This window comes from Oryctolagus cuniculus, chromosome 19 (genome assembly GCF_964237555.1).
Source record: "Oryctolagus cuniculus chromosome 19, mOryCun1.1, whole genome shotgun sequence".
NCBI classification, from domain to species: Eukaryota; Metazoa; Chordata; class Mammalia; order Lagomorpha; family Leporidae; genus Oryctolagus; species Oryctolagus cuniculus.
In genome coordinates, this window is record NC_091450.1 from 8,269,458 (window position 1) to 8,287,621 (window position 18,164).

Below are 18,164 nucleotides of genomic sequence, written 5' to 3' on the forward strand. Positions count from 1 at the left end.
AGCATAAATTAATTTCTTACCAAATAGTGTGTGTGCTAGTATGTCTCATCAAATAGTAGAGATTTGTTATGATCTCTATAGACTAAAACATAAACCAGTGCACGGACAAATAAAAAAAATAATGAAATTCAGAGTGACACCGGATTTAGAAACACACAGGGGAATTTAGTGTCCTGTGAATAAGGAGAGGCATTGCAGAGACCATGTTTTCTAACTGCTGCTTTAACTTACTCCCATTTCTTCTGAAAACTGAAATGCCAACAAAGGTCAGTTAATAATGATGATGAAAAGAACTGGAAGCATAACACAGGCTCACCTTTAACAGGCATATTTTCTTAGTCTGCACCAGGTTAGGAGATTATCTAACATGAGAAGATAAATGTGCTTAACTTAAAAGCATAAATATTTTGATTACCAATAGAATTGCTACTTATTGTTTTTAGCCCTGTCTATACTACTCTAGAACTGTGGAATTTCTGCCTTTTTTTTTTTACTTTGACAGGTAGAATTATAGACAGTGAGAGAGAGAGACAGAGAGAAAGGTTTTCCTTCCGTTGGTTCACTCCCAAAATGGCTGCTATGGCTGGTTCTGCTCCGATCCAAAGCCAGGAGCCACGTGCTTCTTCCTGGTCTCCCATGTGGGTGCAGGGCCCAAGCACTTGGACCATCCTCCATTGCCCTCCCAGGCCACTGCAGAGAGCTGGACTGGAAGAGGAGCAACCAGGACTAGAACCCGGTGCCTATATGGAATGCCAGTGCCACAGGTGGAGGATTAATCAAGTGAACTATGGTGCCGGCCTCGACTTTCTGCTTTTTACTTGTTGAATGCTACGGTTAGTAATTCATGTGATTACAAAGTACATTGAAATTACCTTATTGAAAACATTAAAGGAAAAAAAGGAAAGGAAAAGAAAGGGAAAAAGAGAGGGTTGAGGGAAGAGAAGGGAGTATGGTTATTTTAGAATTCTATCTATGAAATACTTGAAGTCCATTCTCTCTATATATAAATAAAAATCAATAAAAATGTATCCTAAGATAAAGTTAAACTAAAGATAAACAGTTAGAATTCTTTTTTTACAAGTTTTTATTATTATTATTTGAAAGGCAGAGTTACACAGAGAGGAGGAAAGACAGAGAGAGAGAGATTGATTGATTGATTGATTGATTGCTGGTTCACTCCCTAAATGGTCGCAATGGCCAGAACTGGGCCAATCTGAAACCAGGAGACAGGAGCTTCTTCCAGGTCTCCCACGTGTGTACAGGGGCCCAAGGACTTGTGCTATTCTCTGCTGCTTTCCCAGGTGCTTTAGCAAGGAGCTAGATCAGAAGAAGTGCAACCAGGTTTTGAACTGGTGGCCATAGGGGATACTGGTGTCGTAAGGCAGAGACTTAACCTACTACACAGCAACACTGGCCCCATCAGTAGAATTCTTTTTTTTTGATAGGCAGAGTTAGACAGTGAGAGAGAGAGAGAGAGAGAGAGAGAGAAAGGTCTTCCTTCCATTGATTCACTCCGTAAATGGCCACTATGGCCGGCACTGTGCGGATCTGAAGCCAGGAGCTAGGTGCTTCCTCCTGGTCTCCCATGCGGGTGCAGGGCCCAAGTACTTGGGCCATCCTCCACTGCCTTCCTGGGCCACAGCAGAGAGCTGGACTGGAAGAGGGGCAACTGGGACAGAATCCGGCACCCCAACCGGGCCTAGAACCCAAGGTGCCAGCGCCGCAGTCAGAGGATTACCCAAGTGAGCCACGGCGCCGGCCATCAATAGAATTCTTAAGGACAATAATTTTAGCTTCTTTTTTCTTCAACTTATAAAAATTTTAAAAGAATATACTGATTTTTAAACTTCACATAAATTCCCATATTAAACTTTTTTGTGTTTCTCCTTGAGACTGGATGTGGAAGCTGGAAATTCTTCTTTACCACTCCAAAGAGTAGGCTGTCTTTATGCTCATGGCACTAGAAGTCTAACGATTCATTTTCTACATTTCTTAAGTCACAGCCTCTATGTCATGGTGGATGGTAACATCTGATCTCTGACCTACTAGAAACACATGTGCGTCACTTACAGCAGATGCAGATGAGAAGTCATGTCTGTTATATTTGGCCCTTTCTTCCAATTTATGGTCAATGCCAGACTTTCAGGAGAAGAACCTACAATGGAGAGTTTGAAACAAGAAATTTTTGCTGGTTTTGCAAACTGCAATACAAAATCCATTCTCAAATTAGAATAATTTGGGTCAAAGTTCACATACCTTTTGAATAAAGTTATCTTTGCTCACCATACCAGCTTGGTAGTTTTCAAAAATATTTGTGGTTAGGCTTTCAAATCAGATCATTCTTTATGGTTTTTCTTAAAATAATAAGATAAATTTATTGCCATAAGATTGATATGTGAATTTCATTTGGCTTCAAATATGAGATTTGAAAATTATCCTTTATCATAAGATTCAAATTATGGTAGTTTTCTCTCAATAAATATTTCTTCCTTATGTGATTAAAATATATACTTCTATTTTTGGTGTCTCCAGAGACATCACTACATATTTTATTTACTTCTTGCCTTTAATCTACCAACAGCTCTCACCATTTCTTCATCAAATATAAATGCTAAATTACCCATCCTCTATCCATGTCACTGGTTTAAGCTACAATCCCCTCATATTCACATTCAAGACGATATCCTCCATTCAGTGGGTGAGGGGCCAATGCTGTGGCACAAAGGGTTAAAGCCCTGACCTGAAGTGCCAACATCCCATATTGGCTCCAGTTCGAGTCTAGCTGCATCTCTTCTGATCCAGCTCTCTGCTGTGGCCTGGGAAAGCAGTAAGATGGCTTAAGTCTTTGGGCCCCTGTACCCATTTGGGAGACCTGGAGGAAGTGGCTTCAGTTGTGCACAGCTCTGGTGGTTGTGGCCATCTAGGGACTGAACCAGTGGATGGAAGACCTCCCTCTCTCTCTCTCTACCTCTCTCTTCAAATAAATAAAATAAATAAAACTCTGTCTTTCAAATAAATAAAATAAATCTTAAAAAAAAACAAATTCAATGAGCATAATATTTCATGGTAGCAGAGATTCACTGTATTTTTTATTTTATCAGTGTTCTGGGATGATCAAATATTTTTGACATCAATTGTGAATTGTAGGAGGTTTTTTTTTTTGACAGGCAGAGCGGACAGTGATAGAGAGAGACAGAGAGAAAGGTCTTCCTTTTGCCGTTGGTTCACCCTCTAATGGCCGCCGCGGCCAGCGTGCTGCGGCCGGCGCACTGCACTGATGCGATGGCAGGAGCCAGGTACTTATCCTGGTCTCCCATGGGGTGCAGGGCCCAAGCACTTGGGCCATCCTCCACTGCACTCCCGGGCCACAGCAGAGAGCTGGCCTGGAAGAGGGGCAACTGGGACAGAATCCGGTGCCCCGACCGGGACTAGAACCTGGTGTGCAGGCGCCGCAAGGCGGAGGATTAGCCTAGTGAGCCGTGGCGCCGAATGCAGAAGGTTTTTAAGCTTAAGCCACTCTATCCAAACATCATAGAGTTCCCTATTGATATTTACCTGCCTGCAAAGAGTCAAAATTTCCTAATACCTGATAATAAGAATTATTTACATTGTTTTTCCTAAGCTAGATTTAGGCCTCCACAATTTCACCTGTGATTTTACTCCTAAAATTTCTAAATATAACCTTTCATGTTACTAAGCAGGGTGTATTCACTTACAATTTACTCTGTCTTTATCTTCACATGAATTTCTCTCTTGTGCAACATTTGCAGCATCTCAATCCCCTCCCCATCACTGTGTTTTAAAGATTTATTTATTTATTTTGAAAGTAAGGGTTACACAGTGAGAGACATAGAGAGACAGAGAGAAACCTTCAATGCTGCTTCACTCCCCAGATGGCTACAGCAGCTGGGGCAGGGCCAGGCAGAAACCAGAAGCTAGGAGCCAGGTGTTTACCAGGTCTCCTATGTGGTTGGTAGCACCTAGGCCATTCTGCACTGCTTTTCCCAGGGCATCAGAAGGGAGCTGGATGGAAACTGGACCAGTCAGGACACTGAGAGGTTCCCATATGGGATGCTGGCTTTGCAGACAGCAGCTTTACCTACAAGGCTACAACACGCCTCACCACCACACCAGGCTATTTTTAAGTACAATAGTCATATGGGATCAGAGACCACAATAATGGCCTCATTACAGCAAAATAGCATCTAGAAAGACCCTATTTCCATATAAAACCACATTCTGAGGTACTGAGCATTAACTTTGATATGTCCTCTTTGGGAGAGATAATTGAATGAATAACTTTTTGGTAGGATTCATTGAATAGTTTCCTGGTCAATTTCATACACAAATGGATTGGTATACATTGTTAGTGGTGCGCAACAAACACTTATGAATGGACTGGAGATCAGCATAGCTTGCAGGGACAGGTGTTTGGCAGAGCAGTTAAGATGCTACTGGGATGCCACGTTCCATATCAGAGTACCAGTTCTGATTCCAGTTTCCCATAATGCACATCATGTGAAACAGCAGTGATGGCTCAAGGACATGGGTCCCTGCACCCTCATGGGAGAACTGGATTGAATTCCAGGCTCCTGGCTTTGGCTTGGCCCTATTGTAGCTGTTGCAAGCACTTTAAGAGTGAACCAACAGATGGAAGATTTCTGTCTCTGCCTTTCTCTGTCTTATTGTCTCTGGTTCAGTCTCTCTCTCCTCTCTTTTTACCTTCTGAATAAATATAAATAAATAATCAAATAATTTAAAAGCATAGATTATAGATGCTAGTTTAGCATTAGCTTAAAAATCTAGGGGTTGGCGCTGTGGCACACTAGGTTAATCCTCCACCCGTGGCGCTAGCATCCCATATGGGCAGTTGCTCCTCCTCTAGTCTAGCTCTCTGCTGTGGCCTGGGATGGCAGTAGAGGATGGCCCAAGTGCTTGGGAGACCAGGAGGAAGCACCTGGCTCCTGGTTTCGGATTGTCACAGCTCCAACCGTTGTGGCCATTTGGGGAGTGAACCAACGGAAGGAAGACCTTTCTCTCTCTCACTCTCTCTCACTGTCTGTAACTCTACCTGTCAAATAAATAAATAAATAATTTTTAAAAATCTAAAATTATTATACAATTAAACATTTGTCAACATAATTAGAGGGGTTATTAGTTAGGATACCACCTAAAATAAGTTTCAGAATTCACAATATCTATATTTATTAATTTAGAACATTTACTATGCTAATATGCATTATGATATTCCACAGCAATTTTCTATGTAGCATTTCAGTTCTGTTTGTTTCTGGATCACTTTATTTTGCTTATTGTGTTTAATTTTTCATTGCAGAAGTTAACTTAAAACAATACAGCAGAGTATGAAACTGAGATGCTTGTACAAATGAGATGCACTAAATGTAATCACCAACATGAAATGGATAAGTTTTGATCAAAATAGATAACTTGCTATGGACCTGCATTAATTAGCAATATTTAGATAAATAGGTATGTAAAGTTTAAGTCTCATCTCTCTTTTTGTAAGTTCATTTTAGTCATTCCATTCTAGTTTGGTAACATTTTTGCAAAGTATTCTACAAACTACTATGAAAACTACTATTTTATTATTATTATAAGTCCTTAACCATCAGGTAGCACTAGCTCCTTCCTCTTTATATTAGTTTTCACAAAGTTTCACACATATCCAATAAATGATGTAAATGTAATATATTTATTAGGTGGACAGCAGATCATGATCAAAAACAAAAGCAGGGAATAAGACGGTAAAACCTAGATTTTTTTCCATCTTTTAGAAAGATTTATTTATTTGAAAGGCAGAGTATAGTGAGGCGGACGCAGAAAGAGAGAGGCCTTCCATTTGCTGGTTCACTCCCCACATGGCTGCAAAATCTGGAGCTGAGATAATCTGAAGCCAGGAGCCAGAAGCTTCTTTAGAGTCTTTCACGCAGGGCAAGGGCCAAAGGACTTGGGCTATCTTCTACTGCTTTCACAGGCCTCAGCAGAGAGCTCGATTAGAAGTGGAGCAGCTGGGACTCAAATTGACGCCCATACAGAATGTCAGCACTGCAGGTGGTGGCTTTACCAATTATGCCACAGTGCCGGCTCTAGGTCTTCTATATTTTTTTAAATGAATTTAATCTAGAGAATATATCAGATGCTATACTCCTACCAATGCTTCAGATTACATTTATCCTTTTGGGTATGTTGGAATGTGAGAAATATATTTTATAACCAAAATCACCATTAAATTTTAATAAAAATGTTTAAAGCCAAGTATCACTGAATTTATTATTGCATATCAAAAATTCTGTATTATTGATAATTAAGTTGATCTACATCATGAGCAGATAAAATAACATAAAGGAGAGCATATAATTTATTTCTTATTGACTATTTGAAAAGAATATTTTTGTTGTAGATATTTATATTTATTTATCAAAATAATTTCTTCCTTGGAGAGAGTTTGGAGAACAGGAGTATTGCAAGATAGAAGGTCATTTGTATTTCTGAAATTGATGACATCCCTCAGACATGCATTCTGGAAATGGAATTCCTGTAGACTTCTTGCATTTGCAGTTTGCCTTGCAGTTAGTAGGCAGTGCGTAAAGACACTAGTGTAGATGATGAGGAGATATATTTAAAAAGGACCAGAAATACTTGGTATTCAGTGGCACAGAAAGCAGGTTACAAAACACAAGAAAAAGCACAGAATTAATGCTTGCAGTTCCCCAGTTGTTTATTACCACATGATTGTTCACATTGTGGGTGCATGCACACACACATAGCTTACCTGACTTGCTCTGCTTTAGTCATGCAGCTTGAAAAAAAAGACATCTTGACACCCACAAAATAAGTTAATTTGAACCTTTCTGTTTCAGTCTGGTTATTTAAACAACATTGCGAAGCTTCTGTGAGTTTAGTTCCACTAAGATGTTTCACCTGCCTTACCAAGACCATTCTCAGTCTACTTTTTTTAAGCTACCATATCTTAAATTATTGAAAGTTTATTAATTGCTGAGTATATAATAACCTTTGCTTCTATGTAACCGGAAATAGTTTAAGAGCCAAAATTTATAGTATGACAGTGGAGCTGAACGGTTTTTAATGCACAAGCCGATCTGTTCTTGTGTATGACTTGTAACCTTAATTTACTGTGTAAAGGTGGTTACATTATTTCCTTAGCTTTGTTTGTTGGAGACAAATAGAGAGTGCTTGCTAAGTATGTCAAGACATGATCTGATCTTGTGAACTTTTGTCAATGTATTATACGAGCTCTATTTTTCCTTTGCCCAGAAAGACAGCTTGTAGAGTGCTTCTGGAAGTTTCTGCTCTGCAGTGTCTTTATACCTAAATGTGTACCTGTATGCACACATCTATGAATCTACGGAAAACTGAAATTTGTAACAAAAAATATGCACTTATACATTTTTTAAAGATTTATTTATTTGAAAGTCAGATTTACACAGAGAGAGGAGAGGCTGAGAGACAGGGAGGTCTTCCATCCAATAGTTCACTCCCCAAATGGCCACAACAGCCGGAGATGTGCCGATCCAAAGCCAGGAGCCAGGAGCTTCTTCCCGGCCTCCCACATGGGTACAGGGGCCCAAGGACTTGGGCCATCTTCCACTGCTTTTCCTGATACATAGCAGAGAGCTGGACAGGAAGTGGAGCAGCCAGATCTTGAACCAGTTCCCATATGGGATGCCGGCACTTCAAGCCAGGGCATTAACCCACTGAGCCACAGCGCCAGTCCCGCTTATATATTTATTTGAAGAGAAAATAAATAATCTTCTTCTCCGAAAGATTCAGAATGATTTGATCGATTAGTATGCAAACATGTATTGATTCAATTAAATTATATGGCAAATATTTTCCACAATAATGAGGCCCTCACAGAACCTGAGAGACAGGGAGGTCTCCCAGTGTGGGGACCTGTAGGAGTATCAAACTGCTGCATGGCCTTAGAGAAAGATCCTGGCTTACATTTTGCCCTCTTTACATTAGGCTCTTGCTGCACAAAACTCTGTTGAGAGCCTTTCTTCTGGCATCCTCCCAAGAGTCCAGCTGACCCAGCCCTGTAAACCTGTCAGGTAGCCCCGCTCCCCCTCCCATTGCCCTGGAAAGAACCTGGGATGCACATCCTGAGTGGCTTGGCTTGTAGAGGGCTTCAGAAAGCAGTAAGGTGACTCTGCCTATCTGCCTGTCACCCTAAAAGCAGCCAGGTGACACTGCTCATGTACTTTTGTACACAAGAAGCAAATGGGCCACCAGCTTCAGTGGCCCTACCTGTAGATATCAAAGGCAGAAGATTGGCAGCCCAGCCTTAACTCTCATGACTGTGGGAAGTAGCCAAGCAGCCTTTCCTGAGTGGCTCAGATGACCATGGGCTACAGGACAGAGCACACAGCTACAGGACATAGGTCACAGGACACAGGCTACAGGGCACAGTACACAGACTAGAGGACACAATCTACGGGACACAGGCTCAGGACACAGGACACAAGCTACAGGACATGGGCTAGAGGACAGAGGCTATACAACATTGGACACAGGACAAAGGCTACAGGACACAGTCTAAAAGAAACAGGCCAGTGGACACAGGACACAGATTAAAGGACACATGACACAGGCTACAGGACTCAGGACAGAGGCTACACGAACAGGCTAAAGGACGAGGACTTAGGATACAGGACACAGGATACAGGACAAAGGCTACAGGACATAGGAAAAAGACTACAGGACACAGGCTACAGGACACAAGACAGAGGCCACAGGACACACCACACCGGCAATGGGACAAAGGCAACAGGCTACAGGACATAGGGCACAGGTTACAAGAAACCAGCTTCAGGATACAGGACACAGGATACAGGAAACAGGACACGAGTTACAGGACAGAGGCCACAGGCCACAGGCTACAGGATACAGGACACATGACACAGGCTACAGGACACAAACACCGGCTACAGGATAGAGGCCACAGCACAGACACAGGACACAGACTACCAGATATAATACACAAGTTACATGACACAGGACACAGGCTACAGGACACAGACTACCAGATATAATACACAAGTTACATGACACAGGACACAGGCTACAGGACACAGAATACTGGCTATAGGACAGAGGCCAAAGGACATAGGCTACAGGACATTGGACACAGGCTACCGGTAACAAAACACCAGCTACAGGACAAAGGCCACAGACATAGGCCACAGAACACAGGCTACAGGACACATGGACAGGCTACAGGACACTGGACACAGGCAACAGGACACAGGCTATAGGACACAGGACACAGGCTACATGAACAGGCTAAAGGACAAGGACACAGACTACAGGATACAGGCTATGGGATACAGGATGCAGGAAACAGGCCACAGAACACAGGACACAGGAAATAGGCCACAGACTACAGGACACAGGACATAGGCTACAGGACATGAGCTGGCTATAGGACACAGGCTAAAGGAAGCAGGCTAGTGGACAGAGAACACAGGTTAAAGGACACAGGCTACAGGACACATGGAGAGGCTATAGGACACAGGCAACAGTACACAGGTCACAGGCTACACAACAGGCTAAAGGGTGAGGACACAGGATACAGGACGCAGGCTGCAGGACACAGGCTACATGAAATAGGACAAAGACAACAGGAAACAGGTTATAGGACACAGGACAGAGACCACAAGACAACCACACTGGCCACAGGATAAAGGCCACAGGCTATAGCATACAGGACACAAGATACATGATAGAGGCCACAGGATACAGGCTACAGGACAGAGGACACATGACAGAGGATACAGGACACAAACACTGGCTACAGGACAGAGGCCACAGGACACAGACTACCGGACATAATACACAAGCTACAGGACACAGGACTCAGGCTACCAGACACAGGACACAGGCCTCAGGCTACAGGATACCAAACACTGGCTATAGGAGAGAGGTCACAGGACACAGCCTACAGAATATAGGCCACAGGCTACAGGAAACAGGACACCAGCTAAGGACACAGGCTACAGGACACAGGCTACAGGACACAGGCTACAAGACACAGGACATATGCTACAGGACACAGGACACATGCTACATGACATAATCCACAGGCTACAGGAAACCAGCTTAAGGACACAGGACACAGGCTACAGGAAACAGGACACCAGCTACAGGACAAAGGCCACAGGACACAGGTTACAGGACACTGGCTAAATGACATAGGACGCAGACTATAGGACACAGGTTACATGACACAAAACAGAGACCACAGGACACAGAACACAAGCTACAGGGAATAGGCTCCATATCACAGGTCATACGATACAGGACACAAGCTACAGGATACAGGACACAGGACACAGGAGCAGGTCTAAGGCTATAGGACACAAGCTACAGGAAACAGGACACCAGCAACAGGACAATGGCCACAGGACACAGGCTATGTGATATAGGGCAAAGACTGCAGGATACAGGATACAGGACACAGGAGATCAGCCACAGAACACACTACAGCGGCCACAGGACAAAGGCCACAGGATACAGGACACAGGCTACAGAAAACAGAACAACAGCTACAGGACAATACCTTCAGGAAACAGGACACCAGCTACATGACAACAGCCACAGGACACAGGCTACAGACACAGGATACGGGCACAGGACACAGGCTACATGACACACGATACAGGACATAAGACAAATGCTATAGGACAGAGCACACAGGTTACAGAACATAGGTCACAGGACACAGGCTACAGGGAACAGTACAAAGGCTATAGGACACAAGCTACAGGACACAGGACACAGGTTCAGGACACAGGACCCATTCCAATGGTCACAGGACAAAGGAGACAGGCTACAGGGCATGGGATACAGGACAAAGGCTACAAAACATAGGACACAGGACGATGCCTACAGGTCACATCCTAAAAGAAACAGGGCAGTTGACACAGGTTAAAGGACACAGGCTACAGGACACAGGACACAAGCTACAGGACCCAGGACCCAGGCTACATGAAGAGGATAAAGGATGAGGACACAGGATACAGGACAAAGGCTACAGGACATAGGAAAAAGACTATAGGACACAGGCTATAGGACACAGGACAGAGACCACAGGAAACACCACACCGGCCACAGGACAAAGGCCACAGTATACAGGACATACGATACAGGCTACAAGAAACTGGCTTAAGGACACAGGACACAGGATATAGGAAACAGGACACGAGATACAGGACAAGGGCCACAGGCCACAGGCTACAGGATATAGGACACAGGGCATATGGCACAGGATACAGGACACAAACACTGGCTATAGGACAGAGGCCACAGCACACAGGATACAGGACACAGACTACCGGATATAATACACAAGCTACAGGGCACAGGACTCAGGCTACCAGACACTGGACACAGGCCTCAGGCTACAGGACACCAAACACTGGCTACAGGACAGAGGTCACAGGACACAGCCTACAGAATATAGGCCACAGGGTACAGGAAACAGTTCACCAGCTACAGGACACAGGCTACAGGACACAGGCTACAGGACACAAGTCATAGGCTACAAGACACAGGACATATGCCACAGGACACAGGACATATGCTACATGACATAGTCTACAGGCTACAAGAAACTGGCTTCACAACACCAGACACAGGCTACAGCAAACAGGACACCATCTACAGGACAAAGGACACAGGACAAAGGCTAGAGGACACAAGACATAGGCTACAGAAAACAGGACACCAGCTACAGGACAAAGGCCACAGGACACAGGCTACAGGACACAGGACATATGCTACAGGACACATGCTGCATGACATAGTCTACAGGCTACAAGAAACTGGCTTCAGAACACCAGACACAGGCTACAGAAAACAGGACACCATCTACAGGACAAAGGACACAGGACACAGGCTACAGAAAACAGGACACCAGCTACAGGACAAAGGCCACAGGACACAGGGTATAGAAAACAGGCTACAGGTTAGAGGCTACATGACATAGGCTGAGGGACACAGGACACAGGTTATAGGACACAGGCTAAATGACTTCGGACACAAACTACAAGACACAGGCTACACGACACATGAAAGAGGCCACAGGCCACAGGCGACGGGCACAGGCTACAGAAAATAGAGCACAGGCAACTGGACATAGGTTCCAGATCACAGAGCACAGGCTACAGGACACAGGACACATGCTACAGGAAACAGGACATAGGCTACAGGATATAGGAAACAGGACATAGGACAAGGGCTACAGGACAGAGCACACAGGCTACAGGACATAGGTAACAGGACACAGTCTACTGAGCACAGTACACAGGCTATAGGTCACAAGCTACAGGACACTGGGCAGAGCTCAGGACACAGGACACAAGCTAAGGGAAACAGGATGCATGACACAGGACATAGAACACAGGCTATAGGACATAGGCCATAGGCTACAGGACACAGGCTATACAAATATGACACAGGCCACATGACACAGAACAAAGGCAACAGGACACAAGCTAAATTAAACAGGCCAGTGGACACAGGACACAGATTACAGGACACAGTTTAAAGGATACAGGCCCAGGACACAGGACACAGGCTACAGGACATATGATACACGCTACAGAATATAGGCCACAGGACACAGACTACAGAATATAGGCCACAGGATATAGGAAACAGGACACCAGCTACAGGACAAAGGCCACAGGACACATGCTACATGACATAGTCCACAGGCTACAAGAAACCGGCTTCAGGACACAGGATACAGGATACAGGACACAGGATACAGCTTACAGTACACAGGCTAAATGACATAGAACACAGACTACAGGGCACATGTTACATGGCACAAGACAGAGGCCACAGGACACAAGCCGCAGGCTACAGGACATAGGCTCCAGATCACAGGGCACAGGATACAGGATACAGGCTACTGGATACAGGCTAAATGACATAGAATACAGACTACAGGACACAGGTTACATGACACAAGACAGAGGCCATAGGCCACAGGACACAGGCTACAGAAGACAGGACACCAGCTACAGGACAAATGCCTCAGGACACAGGCTACAGAAAACAGAACACAGGACACAGGCTACAGGACACTGCCTATAAGACTTAGGACACAGGCTACAGGACACAAGATCTGGACACAGGATGTAGGACACAGGATACAAGACACAGGCTACAGCATATAGGCCACAGGCTACAAGACACAGGACAAAGGCTACAGGCTATGGGACACAGGACACAGGCTACAGGAACAGGCCAGTGGACACAGGACACAGATTACAGGACACAGGTTAAAGGACACAGGCTACAGGACACAGGACGCATGCTACATGATATAGTCCACAGGCTACAAGAAATCAGCTTCAGGACACAGGACGCAGGCTACAGGCCACAGTCTACAGGCCACAGGCCACAGTCCACAGACTACAGAAAACAGGACACTAGCTATAGAACAAAGGCCACGGGACACAGGCTAGAGGACACAGGCTATGGGACACAGTACACATGCTACAGGACACAGGACACATGCCACATGACATAGTCCACAGGCTACAAGATATCGGCTTCAGGACACAGGCCACAAGACACAGGCTACAGGACCAGGTCTCAGGCTACAGGACCCACGACACAGGCTACAGGACACACAACACAGGCTGCAGATAACAGGATACCAGCTATAGAACAAATGCCACAGGACATAGGCTACAGGACACAGGCTATGGGACACATGTCCTTTGCAATTTACTTTTCCATCCTGTGATAAAATCTTTCTCTATAATTTCCTGATAATGATGGATTGCCTTCTTCTAAAAATTGTTAATTCTATTGTGTTTTTATGATGCCCTTTCATGCATAAAATCTAATATACTAGACTGCAAAATGTTAAAAAATATCTAAACTACAAAAACTGAGTTTACTAAACAAATATTTATTGAATACTTACTATCTGGTAGATTTTTCTAGACACTGGAGATCAATGAATAAGGCAGATAAGGCCCCTGTTCTCTGGGAAGAGGGACAGAACATAAACATGTTATATGTTAGAGTTGATCATTATAGATCTCAGTAAAGATATGTTTTATATGTAGTTTTTTGAATAATTTCACCAATGCCTCAGGATTCTTGAATTGTCATGGTATATGTATATATTCTTTATACGCATTGAGCCAGATGGCTGTTAGTTAAAAATGTTGTTGGGGAGAGTCTTTGGGGTGGTTGTTAAGATGCTGCTTGGGATACCTACATTCCATGTTGGAGTGCTTAATTCAAGTTCGCACTCCACTTCCAGCTAATGTGCACCCTGGGAGGCAGCAGGGAATGCTTCAAGTGCATGGGTCTCTGCCACCTGCATGGAACACCAGGATTGAGTTCCTGGCTTCTGGCTTTGGCCTAGACAGCCCCAGCAATTGCAGGCATTTGGGGAGTGAACAGCAGATGGAAGATCTTTGTCTGTCTCTCTGCCTTTCAAATAAAAGTGAAAATAGATAATTTTTAAATTAAGTTAGTTCTGGCATTTTTGAGAGGTAGTCATAGTTTACGTGGATCACAGATTTCTGTCTGGCAGAGTATTGGGGAAGGGGACACTCCAAGTGTGCCCTTGGTATTCTGAGCAGACATTTTCAGAAATAATGATCACTTTCAGTTTGTTCTAAATGATATTTATTTACTATGAAATCGCACATACAATCTTCTCCCCCCACCCTCTTTGCAGTTTAACTTTCTACTGTTTCATTTACCTGTGGTCAAAAAATGTAAGATGGAAAATTCCAGGAATAAAAATTTGTGAACTTTGAGTGCCATCCAACTAGCGTCGTGAAATCTTGTTCCATCGCTCTCTTGGATGATCTCTCTGTCCATCACAGGTACATCAGACATATCACACATGTCCCCCCTTCTAGTCACTTTGTAGCCTTCTCAGTTATCACGTACTGCAGTACTTAGTTTATATAGTTGTTTTCCCCAAAGTCCAAAAGTAGTGGTGCTATCAATTCAGAGAAGCCATCAAGTGCTTCCTTTAGGTGAAAAGTTCAAAGTTCTCAACTTACTAAGGAAAGAAAAAGAAATCATACACTGAACTTGCTAGAATCTGTGGTAAGAACGAATCTTCTGTCTCTGAAATTATGAAAAAAGAGAAAGAAATTCATGAGGTTTTGCTATCCACCTCAAACTGCAAGTTATGGCCACCATGTGTGATAAAGTTCTTGTGTTTGGGGAAAAATATTAATAATGCCCACAGTGTCAGGCATGCACTGGGGGCTTGAAATGTATCCCCCTGGATAAGGAGGGTTTACTGTGAGCACTGAGTTTTGGTGTGAAATGATCACGACCTGTCACTGCAAGTGGATATTGAAGAAGTCAACAGCCCCCTCCCCCAATCCTGAGAGACCAGTGGACATTTTTTCCTGCTGCCAGGTAGTTTTCATCCTCTCTAATTTCCTTCAGATGGAATCATTCTAGGCCATTCATTTTAAGGTTTATTGTAAAAATTTTGGGATAGCCATTGTTATTTTGGAGATTAGAATTGAAGCCATTTATGAGAGCCACTGTGTTTGATTTACGAAGAGATGCGTTTAGAGGAAAGGGAAATTAAAAAAGAATAATCAGAAGCTAATTTCTTTTGCTGTTGAAACCAGAAAGAAGGAAGCCCTTTCTTAAAATGACATCTGGGAACCTTTATTAGTGCATTTGGGAACTGAAGATAGTAGACACTGCCAGCATTCTGTTTCAGTTACGGCAACATGAAGGTAACCTGCTCCTCTGTTGTGGGCCTGTAAGAAGCTAGTATATGTTGCAAAAACTAATTTGCCACCTTCATAAGAATAAAACAAAGATCATGTCATTAGTTCCTTTATAGTATGAGATATTGGATTGAAATAAAAACCATTTATATTCAGCTGTTTAAACCTTCCCTTCATATAGCCACACGGTAGGAAAAAAATGTGTTATACCTGTGACAAATTAGAAACATGAAAAATCACATAAATGAAATTAGAGCAACTTTTGGAGCTTATTAATTTTAGAGTCTTTCTAATAAGATATTTTTCTAGCTTTGGAATTTGTAAAAACAATAATAATAAATATTAAACACCTAAAGTGGCTTCCATCTGCTGGTTCACTCTTCAGATGGCTGCAACAGCCGGAGCTGTACCAATCTGAAGCCAGGAGACAGGCGCTTCTTCCAGGTCTCCCACATGGGTGCAGGGGCCCAAGGACTTTGGCCATCCTCTACTTCTTAACCAGGCCACAGCAGAGAGCTGGATCAGAAGTAGAGCAGCTGGGACTTGAACTGGCGCCCATGTGGAATGCTGACACACAGGCATTGCCTTTACCCACTAGGCCACAGCACCAGGCTTGCTTTATATACTTCTTGCAAGTTGCTTTTTTTGTTTAAAGATATATTTTTACCTTTTTGTTTATATATAAATTTACCTCATTGTTACATAACTATACCCCATTCCTGCAGTTACATGATTTATTTAACCATTTCTTAATTGATGGGTATTTCCATGTTTATAATAAGCAAATAGTAATTTTAATACACTTGTATTCTAGCACCATTTTAGATTTTCATACAAATTACAAGGATAGTACAGTATGTTCCCATGTATACCGCTTCCCTCAGCATACCCAGTTTCCCGTTATCAACATGCTGCACATTGATAAATACATTTGTTACAATTCACAAACCAATATTGATAGACTAAATCCATACTTTTTCACATTTCCTTGGGTTTTGTTGAATGTCCTTTATCTATTCCAGGATCCCATCTAGGATACCACATTCTATTTAATAAATGCATCTTTTTAAGCTTCTCTTGGCTGGACAATTTCTCAGGCCTTTCATAACTTGATGGTTTTGGGAACTGATTAAATATTTTGTAGACCATCCTTTGAGATCTCCCTGATGTTTTTCTTGTGATTTGATTATGATTATTTTTATTTATTTATTTATTTTTTTTAACTTTTATTTAATGAATATAAATTTCCAAAGTACGATTTATGGATTACAATGGCTTCCCCCACATACCGTCCCTCCCACCCACTACCCTCCCCTTTCCCACTCCCTCTCCCCTTCCATTCACATCAAGATTCATTTTCGATTATCTTAATATACAGAAGATCAGCTTAGTATACCTTAAGTAAGGATTTCAACAGTTTGCTCCCACACAGAAACATAAAGTGAAAAATAATAGATGATTTTTTTTAATGATGATGAAATCAGATCAGACCTATTGTCATGTTTAATCCCAGTGAGAGTCAAGTTGGGAGTTGATAATTTCTTTTTTTTTTCTTTTCTTTTTTTTTTTTACAGAGGATCAGTTTAGTATGCATTAAGTAAAGATTTCAACAGTTTGCACCCCCATAAAAACACAAAGTGAAATATATTGTTTGAGTACTCGTTATAGCATTAAATCTCAATACACAGCACATTAAGGACAGAGATCCTACATGAGGAGTAAGTGCACAGTGACTCCTGTTGTTGACTTTACCAATTGACACTCCTGTCTATGGCATCAGTAGTCTCCCTATGCTCCGGTCATGAGTTTCCAAGGCTATGGAAGCCCTCTGAGTTCTCCAATTCTTATCTTGTTTAGACAAGGTCATAGTCAAAGTGGAGGTTCTCTCCTCCCTTCAGAGAAAGGTACCTCCTTCTTTGAAGACCTGTTCTTTCCACTGGGATCTCCCTCGCAGAGATCTTTTGCCAGAGTGTCTTGGCTTTCCATGCCTGAAATACTCTCATGGGCTTTTCAGCCAGATCCGAATGCCTTTAGGGCTGATTCTGAGGCCAGAGTGCTATTTAGGACATCTGCCATTCTATGAGTCTGCTGAGTATCTCACTTCCCATGTTGGATCACTCTCCCCTTTATTTATTCCATCGGTTAGTGTTAGCAGGTACTAGACTTGTTTATGTGCTCCCTTTGACTCTTAGTCCTTTCATTATGATCAATTGTGAACTGAAATTGATCACTTGGACTAGTGACATGGCATTGGTACATGCCACCTTGATGGGATTAAATTGGAATCCCCTGGTATGTTTTTAACTCTACCATTTGGGGCAAGTCAGCTTGAGCATGTCCCAAATTATACATCTCTTCCCTCTCTTATTCCCACTCTTATGTTTA

At 42.9% G+C, this 18,164-nt stretch overlaps 1 long non-coding RNA gene across 1 annotated transcript in view; it reads left to right on the forward strand.

Moving 5' to 3' along the window:
- LOC127491465 (uncharacterized) overlaps positions 1-18,164 on the forward strand; it is a 77,713-nt gene that overhangs the window by 24,298 nt on the left and 35,251 nt on the right. The window contains exon 4 of the long non-coding RNA XR_011384756.1: positions 5,336-5,490. This is a non-coding gene — a long non-coding RNA (uncharacterized lncRNA). The remainder of the gene's footprint in view (positions 1-5,335; positions 5,491-18,164) is intronic.